The sequence below is a fragment of the Procambarus clarkii genome, chromosome 89, assembly GCF_040958095.1.
Source record: "Procambarus clarkii isolate CNS0578487 chromosome 89, FALCON_Pclarkii_2.0, whole genome shotgun sequence".
Taxonomy (NCBI): domain Eukaryota; kingdom Metazoa; phylum Arthropoda; class Malacostraca; order Decapoda; family Cambaridae; genus Procambarus; species Procambarus clarkii.
Genome location: NC_091238.1, coordinates 17,548,745 through 17,561,357, shown reverse-complemented (window position 1 = coordinate 17,561,357; position 12,613 = coordinate 17,548,745). Strand labels below are relative to the sequence as shown.

The window sequence follows — 12,613 nt, the reverse complement described above, 5'->3', positions numbered from 1 at the left end:
TGATCAGAACTAACCAAAGCATTATATAGTGTTGACCCATGTGGAGAAGGGGTCATTTCGGATACGAGACGCCTGAAGCTCATTTTTTGTTTGTTAAACCCGAATATATTGTTATGCTAGGCTGTGTTAGCTTAGGATAGGCTGTATTGGGCTATTGGGTTAGGTTCGATTGGTTTGGGTTAGGTTAAGTTGGGTTGAGCTAGGTTAAGTAGGTTTCAAAATTTGTTGGCGAATCGTCTTGTGTACGATGTGACTTGTATCCGGAGAGGGAGGTCAGGAGCATGCAAATGGCGTGGCCTGTGGTAAGCTAAGGACTCACCTTGAGAGGCTGAGGCTGTCTTCGGGCCTCCTGAAGACTCCCTGTAACCTTCCGGAAGACAGGCAGAGATCTCGCATATGGTTCCTGCATGGGCCTTTCCGAGTTTGTTGTGGGTTGAGCACATTCTCTCAGTGGTTTCTCTAACTCTGAAGAAATGCGACTCCAGATATGTCAGCTGGTATAGTGAGGGCGCCGAGGTACCCCTCACATTCTGCCGGGTTACCTGCAGGCGCACGAGGCCTGGTGGAATGACGTACGATGAGGTCAACTAGTCATCTCTTCAGGGTACTTCACCCACTGACCACGCCCCCCGGGCCCCGTCGCCAGGGGAGCCAACGAATCACAGTCGCTCTTCCAGTTCAGCAGGCGGGAACTTTCCCGCCGTCGCGTGAGAGCTCAGCCAATCACAGCCGCTCTCTCATGCTCAGTAGAGAGGAACTTTCCCAATGGCGGATCGTTTAAATAATTATTCCCACTGAAATTACATATTATGGTTACATTTTTTGTATAAAGCTGCTAATCAAGCACGGTGTTTCAAGAAAAATCTTGAACTAATAATGTGTCAAAAATTAATAAATAGCAAACAAGTTATGTCGAAGCCTGTTGCCGTCAGGACCTCTGATGGTTCTCGGCAAACCCTCCTCTCACATCCCTACACCACCGACATCAATCGTCTGACAGTTCATGACAACACAGGAAAACATTCCATTACATATACATTAATAAAAGAACCCAATTTGAGAGTTTCCACCTGGCCCGTATGGGGATCGAACCCACGACATCCGCGTTATTAGCACGGCGCTCTAACCAACTGAGCTAACAGGCCGTGAAGATTACAAGCCACATCATTTGTTTTAATGCGTCTATTCAACTGTCAACAGGTCGCATTGCATGAATATATAAAGACAACATATACATACAGACCACAAGTGTGAGACTGAATAACTGTTTAGGCTCCACACAAGCAGAATTAGCTGCATTACAACTTGCCACTAACGCACTGAAGAACAGTGGAGGAGTAATTTTCTGTGATTCAAAGTCAACTCCTTAAAAACCCAACATGCAAAATAGATACTAGGAATATTGTAACATCCATTATAAACAACATTATTAATGCAAAGAGCAAGAGTTTCATTTGTGTAATACCATATTTCATATAGTTGTTGTCCAGCATGATGACACAGACAAGACTGCAAGTGCGACCGAAGACAAAAGCTCAAAGGGACCAAAGAGCCAAAGTTCAACCCCCGCAAGCACAATTAGGTGAGTACAAAACCATCGGCTACAGACTTGTCAGACGAGGAAATCTCAGGAGCTCCATCGCCACACCACCAATCCAACGCCTACTCCGTGCGAGACTTCCTTATGGAGGTCTTCTCTACAAACTCCAATGATAGTACGGTTATGTCAACACGAAACAAGTCTCAGTTGAGGAAAAAATAGACCCAGAAGTGCAACAAGACTTAGAACACATGGAAACATTCACCTGCAGTAAAAGAAGGAAGCCTGACGAAAGAGAAGTAGCCAGATGAAGAACCAAGACTGAGACGTCTCCACATCACGCGACTCTCCACCCCACCTCAAGCCCTAGGGGGGTAGAAATAGCCTAAGCTACTCTATCCCTTTGAGATGTATTTCTTTCTTATCTCAATAAACATACTTGAACTTGAACCTCAAGCCCTGGCTCACATCTCTCAGGCCCACTCAGCCTACCACGCCGCCTAACAACAAAATAATCAAGGAAAACACTCGACGCGGTGGATAAGCCACTAAACTTTATTTATTTATTTATTTATTCAAGAGCTCTTTAGATTCTTGTAAAGCTACTAGCACGCATAACGTTTCGAGCAAGTTCTTAATCATAATTTTCCCCGTAAAACGACCCGCCAAAGTACCCCATTCACTGCTGGGTGAACAGAGGCTACAGTTAAGGATTGACGCCAAGTAAATCCTCCCTGGCTAAATACGAACCCAGGCCAAATCACTCGTGAAACGCCAGGCGAGTGTGTTACCACTTCTCCGCGGGGATTGAAACTTTTTAGCCTCCTCATTCTCCATCCACATCCTCTTCCAGAATTTCAACTCTCCACCCTTTTTCCTTCCCCTAACTTCTCCAAGCCCTTTGGACATCGAATAAGGCGGCTTATATCGAGGGTTATATCGTACATGGTGCTTTAAGTGCACAAGGCAGGGGCCAGACTGGTCCACTGACTGACTTTACCACAAAAGTGGTCATGTCTTCCTCAAAGAGCGAAGTCCCTGGGTACCAAGGTGACTCACCCGAGTTCCATTGCCAACTTTGCTATACGTATTTGTCTGATTATTACCCCAAATGTTGCAATGACCAGGTGTTTTATTAGCTGACTCTAGCTTATTAATGATGGTGCCATGAGAATCAGTGACTCCATGCCATTGTAGCAACCACACAGCTAATCCACACTCCAAGAAATTCTATGGCAAACATCTACAGTACAAAAGGTTCCCAATACTGCCAGTAGTACAGTCGAGTTCACTCTTGACTCACAATTGAGAATTTTGGATTCAAATCCCGGGCGGGACAGAAATGGTTGGACACGTTTCCCATCACATAATGATCCTGTTCACCTAGAAGTAAATAGGTACCCAAGAGTTAGCTTGTCATAAGGTTGCATCCTGGGGAGGGTCAGTAATTCGACCTGGGGGTGGGGGAGGGGACCTTGGTATAAGCCTAACATATATAGTATATACATATTATATTACGTAACTGTGTTTGTCGCCAAAATCTAGCATTACAAAGCTACAAGTACTGACATAAATCTACCTAAAAATAGATAACAAATCAAATGAAAAAGTAAATCACATATGGCGACTGAAGCAGTATGAGGGTTAATGTGTGCACTTGTGATGTTAAAGCTGGAGATACACCCATTACACAGTGTTTTCCTCTTTATAACTCCTGCAACTGCCTTTCTTGCACACTGTAGCCTACTATTCTGTCTTCTCTCTTCTCCAAACTTCATAACAGTATCCATACTTGGTTTCCCATTGTCATGGTCAAGAAACCTGTTAGACTTTTAATGTAATGTTTACGTGTATGTATTTGATTGATTAGTTTAGTAGGTTTTTATAGTTATTTAGTACTGTATAGTCTTGGTTACGCAGCCGGTTTGTTGGCAGTGTAGTGAAGTGTCGTAGAAGTTGAGACGAAGCCTGGAGCAGGACAGAGATTACTAGAACTGAGTGAGACCAATAAGGCTGACAAACATTTTTTAAATGCCTGCTTTATTTTTTAAACTGGAGGTAAGTTTGTAAAAAAGTTGAGAATTTTTTACTTTCCTTCATGGCCATTTTTCCTTATAATATGACTATATTTTCAACTTCAATACATACAGTCACTTTCAATTTTAAATATCTACCTTATTTTACAACTGGAGGTTAGTTTGAATTTTTTTTAGAATTCTTTGTTTCCCTTTATGGTCATTTTCCTTACAAAATAAAAAAAATATCCAACTCAATATATGCAATCACCTTCATTTTAGATGACCAATAAGAATGAAGGAAAATATTGTAAATACAGTATTGTATCTGCATTGTTTTTAAACTCAGTTAAATTATCAAGTACAAGTTGCAGACTGAAAAAAAAGGAAGCGACAAAAGGTTTTTTGAAAAGACTATTACATTAATGTCTTTATTATTGTGTTTCAAACATAAATTTAACAGTTAGTTAATATAAAATATACAAAATGAGTACACAATAATAACAATGGCAATTATGGAAGGAAGAAATCCTATTGAAAGATATGTATCTTTGATATGGCAGCTAAATTACACATAAGATATTACTAGAACCTATTAATGAATGACTAAGTTACAGGAGATTACAAAAATTAATTATTGCTTGTGCTATGCCCCTTATAAGCTTCATTTGCATAAGGAAACTAAGATTATAGTTATAAAACACTGTATACAATAAACATAACTACTTAGTAGCAAATTCTATCACTTATGGACTTTGTGAACATAAATTCACTTTGATAATGATTTCCTGTGGATATTACTTTTCAGCTGAATATGGAATCAATTAGAAAATTGGTCTCAAGCCTACATTTAACAAAAACTGGAATGTTTAGGAATGTATAAATTTATAAACGACAAGCTCCAAGAACAAGATCATATTATACTCAACTGCACATTAAATATCTTGTCTGATGGGACATCTTGGGGAAGATGACTTCATATAAACCAGCAGGCAAAATAAGCTCAAATAACTATAAATCAATGTTATCAACATTGATTCAATGTTACATCAATGTCATTTGCCCAGACTTGTGCAGGGGGTTAAGTAATATAGCATACAACTGCAATTGAGTTTAGGCTGTTTATGAAAGTACGAATATAATTTACAAGACACAAGATGACAGAAATAGCTACTCTATACTTGAGAATAACATGGCAAGTGGAACATATTTCCCTGTATGGTAGTGCATTTCTTAAAATGAAAGGGAAAAGTCCCTAACGTAGCTAATGTAAGGCAAGAGTGTTTGCACAGTGTTAACACACCGAGTAATGCTGTTTCTCTACAAGTGTTTGGCACAAATTATAGTGCATTTATAGCAAAATAAGAAAGCTATATTACAAAATGAAAATCTAAATACTATATAAAATAAAGCTAGATACAGCTTTTTATGAGAAAATTAGGAAATACAAATGATCCAGTTCAGTAGTTACTACAGAGAAGTACTGTTTATGTCACAAATTAAAATAGAACAAACGTTTTATGCTAATTATATTTCAAAATAAACCCCTTTAGGACTGAATCATAAAAGGAAATGATTCACAAAGAATTAAATTTGATATGGCAACATTATTGTGCTTGTTGATAAAACTTGCATAGTGAACTCTAGTTGAGTCAGCTGGACACCACATTGTAAAAAATGTTTTTTAAGAGTAAGGTAAGAAAGCACAATAAGATATATTATATATATATATATATATATATATATATATATATATATATATATATATATATATATATATATATATATATATATATATATATATATATATATATATATATATATATATATATACATATATATATATACTGTATATTAAACTATGTAATATTTGACAGCTTGACAAAACCAAGGGGTCATCATTGGTGTTGCGAGTTACAGTCATGCACCCAGGTAGCACGTTAATAAAATTTATATTACCTGTATTGTATTTGTATTTACATAATAGAGAGGGATTGAGTTTGGTTATCAATCCTGTAAATGGGCTGTAACTCTCTCTTGTTACTTACATTAAGCTGGAGAATTACAGTAAATTCTTAAAGAATATTACAATGTAAATAGCCTCTATGTATATTAATTAAGCATCTAGTACAATACACTGAGTAGAAAAATCACAATGTTTTACACACATGCTGCCGTACAGTAACTGTGCACACACACACACACACACACACACACACACACACACACACACACACACACACACACACACTCACACTCACACTCACACTCATGTACACAAACACACACACACGCATGTACATTATCATAACTATTTCATTCACAGTCATTCCCTGCCAATTCTACGTGTACAGTACAGTATAAAGAATGGAATGGTGAAAGTACCTAACAACATCTTGAGAACGTATAATGAAGAAAATGACAGATTTACACAAGTTGCCTTATTCAAGATTAGAAATTCATTACCAGGAAATTTTACAGCTACTGTATGTCAGAAAGAACATATACCAACTTTTAACTATGAATAAAAATAATGCGATACAGATCATTGCAACTATCAATGTGAATACACACACTGATATTTTTATGATAATTATTAGCATGGCAAAGCAAAAGTAGTGGTATGAATCTTTGACGTTAAGGTAAAAGCCATTTCAGCGAAGGTAAAATATACCTAAATTGAGCTTAACCATTTGCTCATTATGATGATCATCCTAATTTTAGGAAATAACTTGAGTTTAATTTAAATTATGTGGTAATAAAGAACACAAAGTGCTGACAATAATGTAGAAAAACTAAAAAGTTAAGAGTAGACTTGAATTTCATCTTACGTTTCCTACTTACAGGCAAAACAGCATCGACATATTAAGTTTACCCTCATCTTGGTGTTTCACTACATTAATATTTGTTGGCCAGATAACTGAATCAGCTGAATCTCTGTTGCTCATGGAATATCTGAACCAAAAAGTCAATAATACTAAAAAGGAAAATTATTTTTCTAAAATTTTAAGGTGATTCATTGTTCTTACAGTGCAATACAATTATAGAAACCCATATAAAGGTCATGGAAGATGACTTCCTAGAATACATTCAAGGATACTATAATAAATTGAGGGACGAATTGCATATAAATGATCAAGACATAAAAGCATCATCGGAAAATTTCACAAATGTTATCACTTGCTAAAACATGAAAAAGAACTAGATGGATGAAAATAGTAGTAAAAAAACAACAGCTTTGAATGTAATGAAATGCTGCTTTCTAGGGATAGTGAAGGGAGCCTTGATGAGCACACTAAGATAGCCCCATGCCTGTGATTCACATCAGCCCTTGCAATTCCTTAATAGACTACTAGAGGCCAAAACCTGTCCCCCTTCACAGAGGTCTAGAGAGCAAGAAGTATATGATCACCCTCACTGAAGAAACAAACTCTCAGAAAGGAAATGAAACAAAACAGACAATTGCAAGATTCCCATTAGTAAACAAACAATTCAGTATCAACTCATTAAATTATCCACCCAATAGTTAGGTCATACACACCTTAGTAACAACTGACAACCACCAGGTGGCAGCACCACAAAAACCAGTTCCCCCCCATGTCAACCATCATCAGTCCTTCGAGCAGACCACAGGCTGGCTAAATAGTACGACACCATGGATTGCCACTTCTAGACACAACAACGAATGCAACTTTGGCAGAATAAACCAAGAAATATTAACCATAAGATCCTTCCAGAAGCCAACCATCTCAATCTGAGGCAGAAAATAAAAAGTTGGCTGCAGACAAAGAAACCACCTTCTAGGCCTGAAAGAACAAAACCCATGCTACTGGAGGAGAGCATAAAGCTCCCCAACCCTATAACCAGAAAGGCCAAGAAAAACAAATACTGTACGTTTAAAAGAAATTGCAAATTGAGGGACGACCAAGAACCATGGAAATGAAGGAAAACCCAACACATGATCCAGAGATCAAGACAGGATCAGGAGAAGAAGGAACAGGTTGGAGGTGAAAAAATGCACAAGACAACATACAAAATGGCGTCTGAGGTAGTATTGTCACCGAGAGCCAACACAGCTGTCTCAGTGGGACTAGCCACCTCAGCTGCCTCCGCACCCGATTTGGAAGGGGCAACCCCTGGAGATGGCCGAAGCCACATCCTGAGCTAAAACCTGCCCCAACCATGTCTGAAGGGGGAGGAAGAGAAAATGCAGATAGAGCCAAGGTGGAGGTCACCAACGCCTCCAATTCTGGGTCCCTAAACACCGGACATGGGCAAGTTCTGGGGCATCCAAATGGACACATAAACTAGACTGCTGTAACTGAGCAAAATGAACTTGCAAAGTGGATACTGCCTGATATGCACTAACCTCATCAGGAGGGTTAGAAAGAAGAGTCACATGGGAAGAAGCAAACCCCACAGGACTCAAGGTCGAAGGTGTCACCTGACCCAACAGGCAGCATGGCGGTAGCAGAACGAGTGAGCATCATCTTATGGCACTGTAGACGAGCAACCTCTTAAATCTCTCACAAAGTGAGATGCAGGTTCAGGGGAATATCCATAGGACCACCGAACCCACAGGGGAATTTTCAGGACTTGAAGGGTAAAGCAAGCAGGACACCCAGACTCTAGGGACACTACACTGGACCTAAAAGTAAGCGAACAGTTGTGAAGGCCAATCTGCGGTGTGCTGAAGGAAACCCAGCAAATCACCAGTGTGCCCTGCCAGACAGTCACACCTGACCTGGGTTAAGGTGTGTGATGCAGGTGTTTATATACAGAGAAGCCGCAAGACTCCTGACTCACCCTGGGCAAGCATCACCACAGACAAAGAGAACCTTTAAGGGAGCGACTCCCAAACACTCCACAGAAGACAACTCTGACAGTGCAAGGGCATTACTAGGGATCACACAGTGAAGGTAACCCTGAGCACATGCAGCTCCAAGCACTCTACAAACAAGGCTCATACTATACTGCAGTGTACAGGAAAAGCCACCAAGAGCAAACACCAAAACTACTTAGCTGAACAGAGGAGACTGCATGGAAGAGAGGCAACCTGGGAACTATTACAGCAGGCAGGTGACCCACATCTGTGCAAGACTTGACTGCTCAGACCCCTGAAGACATTGAGCCCCTTCTTCCTCTTCCCCAAACGAGTGGGAAAGGTGGGGTGACCGAGCTCATGCTAGTTTCAAGAAATTCAATCGTTTGCTTACATAGTTTGGGAATCCATTAGACGGATTTTGAGGCTATGGTCTCCTTTGAACCCAGCAGTGGTTTGTTTTGACTTGCCGAGTTTCTGAGTGCCTTTCCTGGTGAGGAGGTGAAACATCACTGCTCCCTGCATCCTCTTTGAGAGGGCAAGGATTGTAACTCTGGTCCCCAGTAAGCCTAAGAACTCCACGGCTGATGTAATCTGGTAGATGGTAACCATCTCAATGCATAGCTTCAGGGAGTCCACAAGAAGCCTCTCCCCATGAATGTACTTTGTTTGATTTTTTGTACATGCACTAGTTTCATAGTTTCATCACTGTTCTTAACTTTTATTTTATCATTACTGTATTCACAAAAAGCAAGTAATGTAGTAAGCAGCTGCTTAAACATTAACCAAATTTCTATACATTTTACCTGATCAGATACTGGTGCAGAATTTTGAAAATTGTATGAATGACAGAAAATGTAGTAACTAAATAGTCTGATAACACACATGTTTACGTGCATATGTACATATGATATACTGTATATGCACACACAGACCTGACAGACAAAACAGAGGGCCATAGTCAGAGAGGTAAAATAGAGTAAGTGCGACCCCTCGACACTTGGGCTTTGGTCCTCTGCTGTTCTTAAGCTATATAAATCACCTACCTGAGGGGGTGACTTCATGTGAATCAATGTTTGCAAAGTTAATGAGGAGAGTAAAGAATAAAAAGGACTGTTGGATAATATAAGAGAACATAGCCAAGCTGCAGGTAGCAAGAAATTAAATGGCTGCTAGAATTCACTGCCAGCAAATATAAGGTAATGAGAGATGGGAAAGGAGACAAAAAGGTTACTATAACAAAAAGACAGATATAGGAATTAGAAAGGCATATTTGTAAATAGATGCATTATCTGCACTAACATTAGAACCACACATGATAACAGCAGCATATACAAAGCTGGCAAACAAAACTATGCAGTTCCAGGAAGGAATTCTCATTTTGTACAGCACAAATGTAAGATTTAAAAAGTCCCAGAGGCTTGCATTACAAGTGGTGCCTGAAATAAGAGCCAAACAACTAGGAGAGGTTAAGGGAGCTACACTTAATAACTTTAAAGGAAAGAAAGACTATAGGAAACTTAATCACTACTGTATATACAAAATACTTAGTAGATTAGACAAGATGGGCATGAATACCCTCTTCCAATTCAGGAATAATTGGACATGAAGACAAGATGGAAGTTAGAAATGTACATGAATCAAAATATGTAATGTAATGCATGTAATGTAATGCAGGTGGGGTCAACAAGTAGAATACACTGAAAAGTTATGGAATTGAGAGCATAAAAGATAGAGAAATTTCACACTTAAGATATGTAAAAAGCATCAGGTACAAATAGCTAGGAGGCTGGGCTCAGAGAGCTAGATCTTACTCCCCCTCCCCCTCCATAAACACCAAAAGGTAAGCATATACACAAATACATTTGCTACTATTCACAATATAATGCCAAGAGAAATTCAGGCTTTTCCTATCTTAACCCTTCTGCAGTCATTTATTTGAGGGCTACCTCCCGCATGCAAATTTGTTGACACGTTAAACAGTATTTAGAAGATTCAAACAAATTACTTCTTTATATACAGGGTAGTTATATCTGAGAGAGAGGGAGAGAGAGAGAGAGAGAGACAGAGACAGAGACAGAGATAGATAGATAGATAGATAGATAGATAGATAGATAGATAGATAGATAGATAGATAGATAGATAGATAGATAGATAGATAGATAGATAGATTTTGATAAAAAGAAGTTAAAAGTTTATTGCCATCATATGGGTGTGGAGAATTAAAAAATGAGGAAAGGGGGAAGGAGGTAGTAGTTTACCCCTCTTATACCTTCCCTTACTAAAGAATAATTTTAAGCAAATTTTGTCTAACAAAGTTATAGAAAAACAAATGGTGATTACTTGGAAATGATGTACAAATTCTATGCATGGTATGCCCATTTGCCCCCTCCCCCTCCCCAAAATAAAAATAAACTGAATATCCTGCCTCGCAGCCTTAAGGGCTGGCAGGGCAAGATGGGAGAGTAACTTGATTTCCTTACCAAGGTTATGTTGGCAATGATCCCTTCCTAAGTTCAGCCGTTCAAGACCACTTCATCCACCAGAGATTCCTAGTAATCCCAATGCCAACCCAACATTTGCAGACCTACACAGTTCCACATGTTTCAATGTTGAGAGGCACTGTCCATGCACATCCCTGAAACCCTGAGTGCGCTCGGCACAACCATGCGGGAAAAAAAAGGTTAAGTTACCCAAATTTAATGGAAACATCATACGATCATTATACGTATATAAAAACATGATGAATTACATACATACACTGAAAGAAAACAAATAGTACTTAATGAATTTGAATATACTGTAAATGAAAAGTTGGTATATGTCCTTCATGGTGTACAGTAACTATTAATAAATATTGTTATAATAATATAATGAAGTTTAACAAACTAATTACAGTAGCAGTGTCATAATCAGTAATGAAATTTATTAGCTGCCTTCACCTAATAATTGTTGTATTCAAAAACAAAAATATTAAGCTAGATGTAATTATAAAAATATGTTTTCACTGAAATTTTAAAACTAATTTTATTACCTTGTGGGTAATGCAAATCCTTTTATCAGAAAGGTACAGCCTAACTTTACCAACTGAACGAAGTCCAATACTGATCAGAGTCTCAAGAAAGAGAGACAATATATTAATCTACAAAAAACTGTATATCCTTAACCCTAAGAAAATCTTGTCATTCTTATTTTCATCACATATTGAAACTTGACATGCTCAGTCAACTTACATGTATATACACACAACACTATCACTCTCAAATGGAAGCTTTGTGTGGAACTGATATGCAAGAAAGGTCTGACAGCAGACAGATCCATATTGGGCAAGATTGCTGCATATTAAACATGCACAGCTAAAAATATCTAAATTTACAAAAGTGTGTACAGTATACTGCTCCTAGATAGGTCATTATGTTTTACAGCATATAGATAAAAGCACATAGATATGGATGTTTTAAAAGCTTATCCCTTGACAAAAACAATGTACTGTATAATAAATATGAATACAATGGCACACCCAGGTTTTGGGGGGATGTTTTAAGTATCTTGCTAATAGCCACCCTATGCATCATCCTCTACTTTATAATACCCAGTGTGCAATATGATACAGACAAAATGTTGCTTAAATTATTGTTTTGGTGATGTTTGGTAATTTAATTAAAAAAAAATGGAAGGAACATGTGCACTTAATGCACCCCGTCTCCACCTGAGTTTGCCACTGAACTATCTAGTGTCTATTTAACTAGCGAATATACAAATTAGTCAAGGTCATCCTTTGGCTATGCTAATGGGTGGATTTTCAGAAATTATAATAAAGTGTCACTCTGTTGGCAGAACAAATATTTGTCAGGTAGCAACATGGCAGGAGATGTCCTTTGCACTGCCAACACAATGCTACTTCATTTAAATTTAACAATGCAATATCAGGTATCATGTAATATGAACATTTTCAAACAGCAGTACATGTGTAATAATCCTGCTTTGAATATCTACTCCGCCGAACCACGTGTGCTTTATTTTGCTGAATATCCATCTCTTGGTCAAGCCGTAGTATAATATTAAAAATGGTATTAGAAAAAGAAATTTGTTTTAGTGTGAGCTGATATGCATGAGAAATGTGATGGAAACCTACAGTGTCGAGAAGCAAAAATTCACTCTTATTATGTAAGAAATTACAATGTGTTTGATCACAAATTTCCAGGTGGTCAATTAATAGGTTCCTTAGCATTTACT

The 12,613-nt window shown here is 38.3% G+C and overlaps 1 non-coding gene across 1 annotated transcript; it reads right to left on the bottom strand.

The window, feature by feature from the left end:
* Window positions 1-1,071: 1,071 nt before the first annotated feature.
* On the bottom strand, window positions 1,072-1,145 carry TRNAI-AAU (transfer RNA isoleucine (anticodon AAU)). The gene has a single exon. It is a non-coding gene; the product is annotated as a tRNA-Ile (tRNA).
* Between the last annotated feature and the right edge of the window lie 11,468 nt (window positions 1,146-12,613).